Here is a 12303-nt window from a genome sequence, read left to right as displayed (position 1 = left end):
TGTTTCCTAGAAATAAGGCATTGTAAACAATGTGTTAATTGTTTATGATGACATCTCTTTTTTTTATTAGGGACATTTCTAATTAAAAATAATGGGAAATATAGCCCCATTTAACATTCAAATAACAAAATTGAGGTAATTACTTTGACAAATAGAATAAAGTTAGCTTTCCACTGCTGCAGAGCATGATCCCAGAGACCAACTAAGCTACTTTGGGCACCAGCAACTCACAGAAATGGCTCTAGACTGTGAACTGAGCCACTGCCCCATGTGGCACCAGGAGGGAAGGGTTTTTCTCTCTCACCCCTTCCTTTCCGAGCACAGCATGGCGACCACCATTTTATGAGCACAAAAAAGAGGTGTGAGCCGGCAGCAATGGGACTCTCGGGAGATCCCGGGATGAGGGTGGTACCAGCCCCATCCTCCACTGAGATTTAAGCGCAGCAACCACACATGTGTGGCCTTTCCACTGCTGCACGAGCATGATCCCAGAGGCCAACTAAACTACTCTGGGCACCAGCAGCTCGAAGAAATGTCTCTAGACTAGACTGTGAACTGAGCCACTGCCCTATGCGGCACCAGGAGGGAAGGGTTTTTCTCTCTCGGCTTTTCCATTGTATGAGCACCACAAAAGGGAAGTAAAAGCTTGCACTGATGCAATTTCTGGCAGAAATTTTCCTGGACTTTGTTACTAAAATACAGAAATCTGAAACCTCATATCTCTTAATTGTCAGCAATGGAAAACATTATCAAATGGTTCCTTTTCAACAGGTCTGACTTTGAGGGGAAAACTCCAAAAATAATAGTGAGTTTTTTGTTGAAATATTGAAGGTAATCAAGATAAAGTGAAATCTCTCAGCTACACAGGTGAGGGGGTATACTGGGACTTCTGGTGGTGGAAAATGTGCACTGGTGATGGGATGGGTGTTGAGCATTGTATAACGGAGACTTAAGACTGAAAGCTCTGTGACTTTCCACATGGTGATTCAATAAAAAAAAGAATAAAGTTAATAAATTCCTACATTTCAGTTTTTTAAAATTTTTGCACAACTCATGTCATGTACCTATGTGATTATATGCATATACCACCAAGAAACTTGAAATCTTTACAAAATAAGTCCACAGTTTTTACACTCTCTACTTCATATTTTATTAGCAAAGGTTCTAGAGTTATGCTACTAGAAACATTAAAGTAACCACCATAGAGTAAAATATTAGTTTTGGGACAACATTACTGTTCTATTAATATTAGAATAAAATATAAACAGGATGAGTCTGGATCAAACAGTTTGGTTTTAAAGTTTTAATTCTTAGTCCTGTTTATATGTCACTGTAATTGAGGGGGATCAGAATATGCCACCTTGAAATATGCCATTTTGACATAAGGATTATTTTGAGTTGAAGACATTTGAGATTCAACAGATGCATAAAAGAAGAATTCTCAGAGCCACCCTTATCTAACTAAAACCAAAAACTCTTGCTAAATAATGGCTTCATAAATTGTCTCTGCCAAGAATTCTTATGAGGAGGAAGAAGAGGGAAAGTTGGCATAAAAATGAACCTGAATATACTTTGCTAAGATTTGCCTTTGCTTCACATTAATTTCCCTAAGATTTCAAGCACCTAGAAAACTAAAACCACCTTTTTTGGGGGGGTGGGCGGTGGGGTTGATTCTCATGTCTCCACAACTTATTACTCTTTGTTTAAAATGGCATATGATCCATGGTTGGAAGCCTGCCACATGGGTTGCAGGAGAAGGCAGTTGGGATAGAGATGGGACCGCTAAGTCAATGATGGTTGGAGGAATGACTCAGGCTATGAGATGTGTGCTGACAGTAGACAAAGGACCTAACATGATGGCCTCTTAGTATCTGTATTGCAAACCATAATGCCCCAAAGTCAAGAGAGATATAGAAGGAAAGTGCCTGCCATAGAGGCAGGGGGTGGGATGGGTAGGGGTGGCAGAAGGGATACTGGAGACATTGGTGGTGGAAAATGTATACTGGTGGAGGGATAGGTGTTTGATCATTGTGTGACTGAAACTCAATCATGAAAGCTTTGTAACTGCACCTTACAGTGATTCAATAAAAAAAATTTAAAGAAAAAAATGGTATATGAGTTATGGGCTTATCCTCCCCTGAAACACTGCCTCCACCTCCTTTCCCTGCCCCAATTTTTCTTGTCTTGAGGCAGTCTCTACTGGAGATTGGGATAAAGATGAATTGGTTTCGAATTTAAAAGACTGGGAATTGGAGCCAGGAAAGAGGAGTTTTTCTGGATAAAATGGGGGAATGGAAAACAAGATAAAGAGGCAGAGAATGGAAAAATACTAGCTTCCCACTCACTCCCACTCAGTTGTGTTTGGGGTTCCCTAGGCAATGTGGAAGTAAAGTTCTCTGAGGGTATTTTTTTTTAGGAAAGATGTGTCTTGTTTTGTTTTTCTCCTTTTGGGCCTCCCAGTATCTGAGAAAACAAGGAAAAAATCAGTAATTTTGAAGAGGGATTCAGTAGATAGCTAACTCCTTCTTTGTCTTGAGTTGGTGATTTCTTACCTAAGCCCTAGGGATTTTCTGGGCTTTCTCCATTCTTCCCGTTTTCTTTTCAAGAGGGATTCATGAACACACTGAATCTAATTGATATTTATCTTGAATTCTAACATAATCTATTCTGAAAATATGCTTATGTAGAAAACAGATATTTCCTCATTGTTTTCTTTAATATGCTCCCTCTCTTAGAAATAAAAACATTGGTAGCAAGAACAGCAATAAGAAATGACAATTAAATGTTAAATACTGTCCTGGTCTTGTCATACACATTAATCAACATGATTAAATCGATAAGCCCACGCACTCAGCACTACTACCCTTTCATATTTGTTGGATAAGAAATCCAGGTTAAATGAAACAAACCAAGAAGAAATACATTTTGTTAGTGTTTCTTTTATCATTCATATTGAACTGACAGCCCGTAAAGGACTTGTGTATTCAGTTTTCAACTGTATTTGGTATTGATTAGTTTTTAGTGCTGAGCATAGTGTTTTGTATTCAATAGGTGGTTGGCGATTGATATACTTTGTACTTAGTTTTATTTTTATTTTTTGTAGTTGAAATGCCATCTAGCTCAATGATCATATTTTAGTTATTTAGAATTGTAAAAGTTAGTATGATTTTAAAGAAAAGGAAATAAGTTTGAAAATATTAAATAGAGTTCATTTACTCCTTGTAATAGACTATTTTGAAACCTTAATATACTCTCATTTGATTGAACAGTATTAAAATTATACTGCAATCTGTGGACTTTACCCACTTTTCCCATTGCATACTTTAAAAATGAATATGCTTTAGTAAGGCAAATGACTGGACCTCTTGAGTACTACTAGTTAACTAGTTTTAAAAATGATCCTATCTGTGCAGGAGCAATAGCGCAGTGGGTAGGGCACTTGCCTTGCCTGTGGCTGACCCAGGTTTCATTCGCGGCATCCTATATCATCCCCTGAGTCTGTCATGAGGGATTCCTCTGTGCAGAGCCAGGATCAGTCCTGAGCACCTCAGAGTGTTGCCCCAAATCAAAGCCAAAATGGGTATATTGCATAGCCAAAAATGATAAAATGATATCTATCATTTTAGCTACTTGCTTTTGTTTTATTTATTGATTTTATTTGGGGGCAAACTTGGTGGGTACTCAGGGGCTCCTCCTGGCTGTGTGCTCTGGGGTCTCTTCTCTTTAGGGGTGCTTGGGGCCCTGATTTCATTTCAATTATTTTAGCTGGTAAGTTCAGAGTTCAGATTTTAAAATTCACAGTGTTTGCTTTTATCAATACTGCCAAGGAAAAAAGAGCTAGACTTTATAACCAGACCTGATATTAGATTATTAGGTTAGTTATTAAAAAAATTGCTCCTGCCACCCAGTTATCACCTCATGAATTTGACAGTCAACTGTTCTAAAAGTTCACAGTGCTTATTATGCTTGAAAATTCTTTTTCAACAGTACCAAAATAATGTGAATTATTTACTTGAATTTATTTTATTAATTAATTTTTTATTTAAAACTAGAGGTCATTATAAAAAGGGACTAACATACTACCTTGTTATGTAATTGTCACTGTCATTCCCTTGCTCGTTGATTTGCTTGAGCGGGCATCAGTAACATCTCCATTGTGAAACTTGTTGTTACTGTTTTTGGCATATCAAATTTGCCACAGGTAGCTTGCCAGGCTCTGCTGTGTGGGCGGGACACTCTCGGTAGCTTGCCAGGCTCTCCGAGAGGGATGGAGGAATCGAACCCAGGTCAGCTGCATGTGAGGCAGACGCCCTACCCGCTGTGCTATCGCTCCAGTCCATCTTGTGTGATGTAAAAATTATTCTCTATTTTTTGCCAATTGAAAAAATAACTTGGGACCTAGGGAATAGTGCAGTGGCTCAGAGTTACTTGTCCTGTAAACTTATCGTCACCAACTCAAATCCCAAGAGTCCCACCTGCATGCACTACTCATGATTCCTTCCATTTTGTTGTCAGATCCCCAGCAATGCAGGCAATTTCTAGCAGTGCCATAGACATATGAGTGTGAGCAAGCAACACAACTAGAGAAATGTGAGAACACTACAGCCACGAATTGTGACTCCTAGTGAGCAGTGTGAGGGCACTGCAGCAATGCCACTGATCACCATAACTTGTGTGCCTCAACTAAGAGTGCAACACCCCCACACCCGCAAGCATATTTGCAAGCACCACAACTAAAGGAATACAACCTCAGTGAGTATCACAGTCAAGACTAGGAACTCTGCAACCTGGGATGTGACCCTGGAGAGCACCACAACCAGGCACGTGTGCAACTCAAGGCCACCACAGTAGCAATATCAAGGGCTAAGACAACAAAAAGTGTGGGAGGAGGAGATTAAAAAAAAAGGTCATTTTTTTCCTAATGGCTGTGTAGTATTCCATTGTGTTGATGTGTAGATGAAGTTTCTTTAACCAATGATCTGTTCTCAGGTATTTGTGAAATTTGCTTATAAATGCATGGACATGGAAAGTATTATGTTAAGTGAAATGAGTCAGAAAGACAAGGACAGATATAGAATGATTGCATTTATTTGTGTGATACATAACTAATTAACTAAATATATATTATGAGATTAATATCCAAGTCCAGGGTTGTGTAAAAACACAAAAAGGGGCAGCGAGGCAGGCAATGGAAGGAACGGAGCTAGGCTGGTTGGTCTTAATCGCAGTTTATTCCAAACTTCTTTCTCCATTCTCCTCTGATTCTCCTCCTGCTTCTTCCTCCCCCATCCTACTTCATTCTCTCTCTCTGCTCCTCTGGAACTCCTTCCCAGCCCCCTCATACAGCTACCTTAAATCCCCCACATCCGGCTCCGGATGTGGAGGGCGGGGCTTATGCAAAGGTGTGGTTACAATCAATAGGGAGTAAAGTTCTATCCCTTAGGCGATGCTTTCACTAGGACAAAATCTCTCTCAGCGGACATCCGCCCAAGAGCGGAATCCCATGGGTGTGTTTCTCCTCTCTTTGTTCGACTAACATATAAGTATTCATATTATAAATAATTTTGTAGGGACATAGCAAGAGATGCATTAAGCTTATAGAATTGCTCTCCAGGGGTCACCTCGATCTCAGACTACAGCGCTCAGGCCAGATTAGTCTTTCCTAGCCCTAGCAGGGCCCTAGGGCTTTTGGATCATGACATGCCCATGACTAAGCTCTTAACATATAGTTAAGCATTAGGCGCTTTGGCCAGGCCCATCTCGATGCTGGGGTAGCACATAACTCACCGCTTGCCCTGGGTCCATCCCGTCCCTCGTTGGGACCCTGATTTTGAGGGTGCTAGGAAATAAGGCCAGCTGAGGCTTAAGTCAAGAATGCAGATGCCCGGGAATGAATAATATTTGAAGCCAATTAAATCCCATGTTACCAAAGCATATTAATAATTGTCTTTCTTTGTCCATACAAAAGGATATTGTTTTAAGGTAAACTATTCAAAAGACATAAGAGAGGAGAAAGACAATATTAACTTACAATACAAGTACACTTGTCCTAGCAAGGTCTGACCTTACAAATTAACAGTTTGGTTAGAGGAAGAGCAGATAAATTGTTAGAAGTGGTTACAGATAAACAAAGGAATGGAAGTGACTTTGATGGGCGTAACTGATAAACCTAAGCTCCTTATGGGAGCAGGACAAACCAATGATATCCAACACAGGGTAAATAGGGGCCAGGAGGACTAGTCAATGGTTGGAAGCTTGACGCAAGAGTGTGTGGGGTGAAGGGCAGTTATGACAGAGAAGAGATCAATGTGACAATAATATTTGGAAATGGTCATTTTGGATGGGAACTGTCTGTTGAAAGTAGGTAAAGGGATAGACATGATAAAGAGGAGAGAGAGAGAGAGAGAGAGAGAGAAAGAGAGAGAGAGAGAGAGAGTAAAAGGGTAAAGAGAGAGAGGAAAAGAGAGAGAGGAATAGAGAGAAAGAGAGAGAGAGAGGAGAAAGGAGAAAAGTACCTGCCAGAGGAAGCTGGGGGGAGGGGACATGGTGGGATGGGTACTGGGGATATTGGTGGTGGACATGTACACTGGTAGAGGGATGGGTGTTGGAACTTTGTGTGATTTAAACCTGATATAAAAACTTTGGAACTGTGTATCTCATGGTATTTTAATTAAAAAGGAAAAGAAAAAGCTCTTCTTTATGACAATTTCTGCCTCTGCAATGTCTATAAATTCTTTGATAAAGATGAGAACAATAATAATCTTCATTGAAATTAAACCAATATTGCCTTAAAACAAAAAACCAATGATGATAATTGCCACATTATGAGACAGAATGTGCTAAAGGGGATTAGTGTAAATATAACAAAAAACTCATGACTGAGCTACAAAAATCTCGTTAGTGGAAATCTGCCTGTGGAATGAATCTGACTAACTTTTTCTTTTTCAGGAAGATTCTGGAGCAGTAAGGGCTTCTGAATGAAAAAAAGGGGAGCCCAGGGAAATGACGTACTTGTTTTGGCCTTAATCAAGAAGTCCAGTTGCTATGGCATATATGCATTTGATTAGGGCATCTGCTCCAGGCTGCTGGTAGCTACACAGGACAGTCTTACTAATAGATTTTAAGACAGAGTGGTGTTCTGCAAAGGACGTTCACCCCTTTTATTGAGAGAGAGAAGCATCATGCTCAGAATAGAGTTTGGCATGAACTATTCTGTAGCTTATTCTACTAACTAGTTTCTGTGTGGAGGACACAGTTTTTTGGTGTAAACTCATCCCGAGTGATCAGTTTACACAAAGCACTATGCCACAGGTCCTGCTGGAAACACAAAGGTGAGAATGTCTAGTTTAGACTACACAAAGAGTTTATATACTTTCAGTCACTTAGATCCAGGGCTTTCATCTTGATGACAGAAGATAATTTTTATAGTGGCAAATTACAAATCATTCTGTAGTTTAATAAGAATTTAATGAAATTCTAATTCATCTTCTGTGAATGACATTGATTTATCAACATTTTCTTTTTCATTCTCCCTGGATTTTTATAGGAATGAGAGTAGCCTGAAGGGTAAGGTTCCGATAAATTCCTCCTCCCCCCACCTCTTTCTAGGACAAAGTGCCTTTCAGTATTTGGCATGGTTGCAGTCAATGAGATAGATCAAGGTCAATGCAATTGAGTAATTGAATGAACAAATAAAGAATGTGGATTAATATGACCCAATTACTTTCCTTTTTTCTAGCTAGCTAAAATTCAGGTAATCCAATTTTGAATTTTCAAAGGTGGTCAGTTAGGAAAGGACAGTGATTGGAAGTGTAAGAAGGATGGGGGGCAGTCAAAGACTAACAGCCCAGACTGGACAGTTGTCTTCTAAAAGGAAACAAATGGAGATAAGGAATGAAAGGGGCCTAGGAAGAATTGTCCTAGAGGCATCCTTGTCCTCACCATATCAAATGCTGTAGAACTAACCTCTGTCCAACTCCTCAAAGCCACAGTGTCAGTTTTCTTCCAGGTTATTGGAAAGCAGAGCAGGACAGAGCCCATGTTATTGGGAAATCCTAACAGTTGCTCAGGATAGGGACAAGCTTGAGTGAGAGAATGTGTGCATGGCATGGTTTTACACACAGGCTTCATCACGTGCCCATCCGTTCAGCAACTGTGGTTCGAAATAGTTTTTAACCAAAAGATTTTGCGTGGCATTCTTACTGCCATGAATGTAATATCAAAATTAGTTATTCTTCATTAGCAAATAAAAAGGTAACTTTAAATCTAAGAACTATTCTCCACCATTGCAAATAATTGGGCAGATAGTATGCTAATTGTACAAGTAAGTTAAGCCCAGGATCCTCAGTTTCTTCATTACAATAGTCATAATTCTGTATATTTTTATACTTACGTGGCTACTTAGTAGCACCATCTCGGTTAAAAACTGATCTCTGTCTTTTTAACCCCAATCTGGCCTGTCTTCCAAGGCCACAGGAAAACAAGGAGACAAATAATACCCTAACTGTTACAATGGAAAACAGAAAAATGGATTAATAACAATTGTTATCTTTATTATTATTGATGGGCTGGAGCGATAGCACAGTGGGTAGGGTATTTGTCTCGAATGTGGCCGACCTGGGTTCAATTCATCCAACCCTCTTGGAGACCCCAGCAAGCTACCAAGAGTATCCCAACCACACGGCAAAGCCTGGCAAGCTATCCGTGGCATGTTCGATATGCCAAAAACAGTAACAAGTCTCACAATAGAGATGTTACTGGTGCCCGCTCACGCAAATCGATGAACCACGGGATGATAGTGCTACAGTGCTATTATTATTGATGCAAAGTAAGTGTAAAGATGGAAGAAAATCAATGTCATAAAAGAAAATCTTTATTAAAATCTATAATCTCCAGTGTTTAACATCCTACAAGGTATAAGAGATTGTATAATTAGTAAGAAAGGTTGAAGTGGGCATAAGATGACCATCTAGTGGCTTTAACAACATGCCAAACATCTTAAAAAGAGTCTTTAGCATACGAGAAATTAGAGTGGTAAAAATCTAAAGTTTTTTTATTATGTTTTAAAATATAAATCATGGATCATGTTCATTTTAATAAAGGATGAATTAAACAATGAATGCTCAAAACATTCATTAGAAACAGAAAAAGCAAATACTAACAAGAAATCATCCCAAATATCACTGATTAATTTTTCTGTCTTCTGTCTTCTAATAAGCACAATTGATATTTGTGGCAAAGATCTAAAGTTTAAAATAGCACTGTAGCACTGTTGTAGCACTGTTGTTTTCTGGTTTATCAGTTTGCTTGAGCAGGCACCAGTAACATCTTCATTGTGAGACTTATTGTTACTTATTGAGACTTTTTGGGTCAGTCGCGTGCAAGGCAAACACCCTACACACATACGTAATTAGATATACTGGTTTCTAATCTATGATAAAATCGCCACAATCGTACAATGGAGAAAAGAAAGTCTCTCAATAAGTGGTTCTGGAAAAAAATGACTGCCAGATGGGAAAAATGTAATGATCATTATTCAACGCTATTTAACACTATTTATACACACAGAAATTAACTCAGCATGGATTCAAAACTTAGATATTAGACCTGTAACCTTCCAACACCCATATGGTCCCCTGAGCACTGCCAGGAGTAATTCCTGAGTGCAGAGCCAGGAGTAACCCCTGTGCATCGCTGGGTGTGACCCAAAAAGCAAAAAAACAAATAAACAAAAAAACATAGGAAAAAGGAGGTGATACACTCTAGAACCTCCACATCAGAGGCATAAAGACTCCAGTCATGTGGGTGTGGTTGTTGGAATTATGTACATGAGAAACTGTTACTGATAGCATTGTAAACCAAAGAATCTCAAAAAAATGTTTTTAATTTAAAAAATTGAAGAAGAAGAAGAAACACATGGAACTAGATATGATTACAAGACTTTTGTACCATTAAAGAAATTGCCACAAAATAAACATAGAACTCTAGAAAAAAAAAAAGAAATAAATAGTACATCTGGGCTGGAGGTAAAGTAACGACAGATAGGGCATTTGACTGGCATGCAGCTGACCCAGGTTCAATCCCGGAACTCCCGTACGGTCTCCTAAAGCACCACCAGGAGTAATTTCTGAATGCAGAGCTAGGAGTAACCCCTGGGTATTGTGATCCAAAAAAGACCAGAAACAAACAAACAAAAACAAAACCCACTTCTCCAAAGCCAGAAATAGTATATATCCTTGCATACTGTTGCCTCTGGTTTGATCCCTAGGCTGTGTGGGGTCAGAACCTGAGCACAACTGTACATAGCCCTAAACTAAAACAACAATAACAACAAACAAAAAGTCTTGAGCTCAGGGAGAGTGATCAGAGGCCCGATTGTGCATGTGAGGACCCCTAGATGCATCCTAGGCATCTCATGAACCCCAAATGGATCAGCCCCACTGCCACCATATTCCCCCTGTTTTTCCCCCAACTCCCACCCGTTCCATAAACACACAAAGAAATTAAAAAGTCTTGGAGAGGAGTAGAATTTAACAGAATTTGAGAGTTAAGCAGAAGGCTTAGAAGACAGCTATTTATTTGCCTAATTTGTAGAGCTCAAAGAAAGAATCCGCATTAGCAATGTATGCTGGGTAGGGGTGATGGGGGTGAGGCGAAGCCTAATGGGGAGGACAAGAATGGAGGTCGGGGTCGGGGGCAGAGACACAGCGGGCAGAGCGCTTGCCTTTCACCTGGCTGACCCAGGTTAGATGCCAGGCATCTCATATGGTCCCCCCCCACCCCCGTGCCGCCTGAGTGCAGAGCCAGGAGAAAATCCTGAGCATCGCAGGGTGTGGCCCCCAAAGAGAAGAAAACAAAACAACCGACACCCCCTCCTCCACCAAAAAATGAAACTGAGGTACGAGCTGGAGATAGTACAGCGAATAGGGCAGGCGCTTGGTTTGCACCCCACCAACCAGAGTTTGTTCCCGATATCTCATACAGTCCCCTAAGTCCTGCTAGGAGTGATCCCTCAGCGCAGTGCCAGGAGAAAGCACGGAGTAACACTGGGTGTGGCCCCGACACTCCCCACCTCAAGGGATTTTTAAAAATTTTAAAAAAGCAAAAGCGGGCCAGAGAGATAGTACAGTGAGTAGGGCATTTGCCTTGCACGTGGCTGACCTGGGTTCAATCTGGGGCATCCCTTATGGTACCCCCAGTACCTCCAGGAGTAATTTCTGAGTGCAGAGCCAGGGGTAACCCCTGAGCATCGCTGGGTGTAACCCCAAAAAGCAATAAATAAATAAATAACAAATAATTTTTTTTAAAAAAAGCTCAAAGAAGCAGGTTGAGGACTCTGAGAGGGCAGAGCTGATATGATCAAAATGGAACAATTTCAGAGGGCCCTGGACTGATCGTGGGCAGGTGACTGGTTCTGGGAGGGGCTCATTTTAGAAGTCGGGGGTAACAAAGTCCTAGGGTGAGCGGGTGAGGCTGCCCAGGAGGGATCTTCTGGAAGACCCTGCTTCCCACCTTTGGCATATTTGATATGCCAAATACAGTAACAAGTATCACAATAGAAATATTACTGGTGCCCGCTGGAGCAAATTGATAAACAATGGGATGACTGTGAAGACAGTGATGATCTATTTCTAGGCTCCTTGTTCTTTTTTTTTTCTTAAGATTTTATCATTGAATTACTGTGAGATAAATGACCCTTACAAAGCTGTGCAGGATTAGGTTTCAGTCATACAGTGTTCCAACACCCATCCCTCCACCAGTGTACATTTAGGATGTACTACTTCTGTGGTCCTCCAAGACTTTGTTTCTTTGTTGTTGTTTGGGGGCCATACCCAGCAATGCTAGGGATTTATTCCTGGCAGGACTCCAGGGACTGAATCACCAACAGCCTGCAAAGCAAATTCCCTCTAAGCTGTACTATCACTCTGGCCCCCTATTTGTTTCTTTTTGGGGTCACACCCAGTTGTTGGTTCTCAGGATTTACTCCTAGGGTGCATGTAGACCACATGTGGTGCCAGGGATCAAACCCAGGGAGGTTGCATTTAAGGCAGACATCTTACCTGCTCTGCAGAGTCTCTTGGCCCCATGCCTGGCTGTCTTCACGGGGTGGGGGGGGGGAGGCTTGGAGGGTGGGAGGGGTGGTTGAGTTTCCCTCCCTGCCCCAAGCAGAGTCCCCGCAGCCAAAGACTTCCAGAACCCAGCCACAGCCATGCTCCAAGCCTTTCTCCACACGTTCAGATGAGCCTCACCCATGAAGGAACCGGCAGAGGAACCCAGATGTGTGGGACCTGGGGCTGAGATCTG

Source organism: Sorex araneus, chromosome 4 (genome assembly GCF_027595985.1).
Source record: "Sorex araneus isolate mSorAra2 chromosome 4, mSorAra2.pri, whole genome shotgun sequence".
Taxonomy (NCBI): domain Eukaryota; kingdom Metazoa; phylum Chordata; class Mammalia; order Eulipotyphla; family Soricidae; genus Sorex; species Sorex araneus.
Note: the sequence above shows the minus strand (reverse complement) of the source record.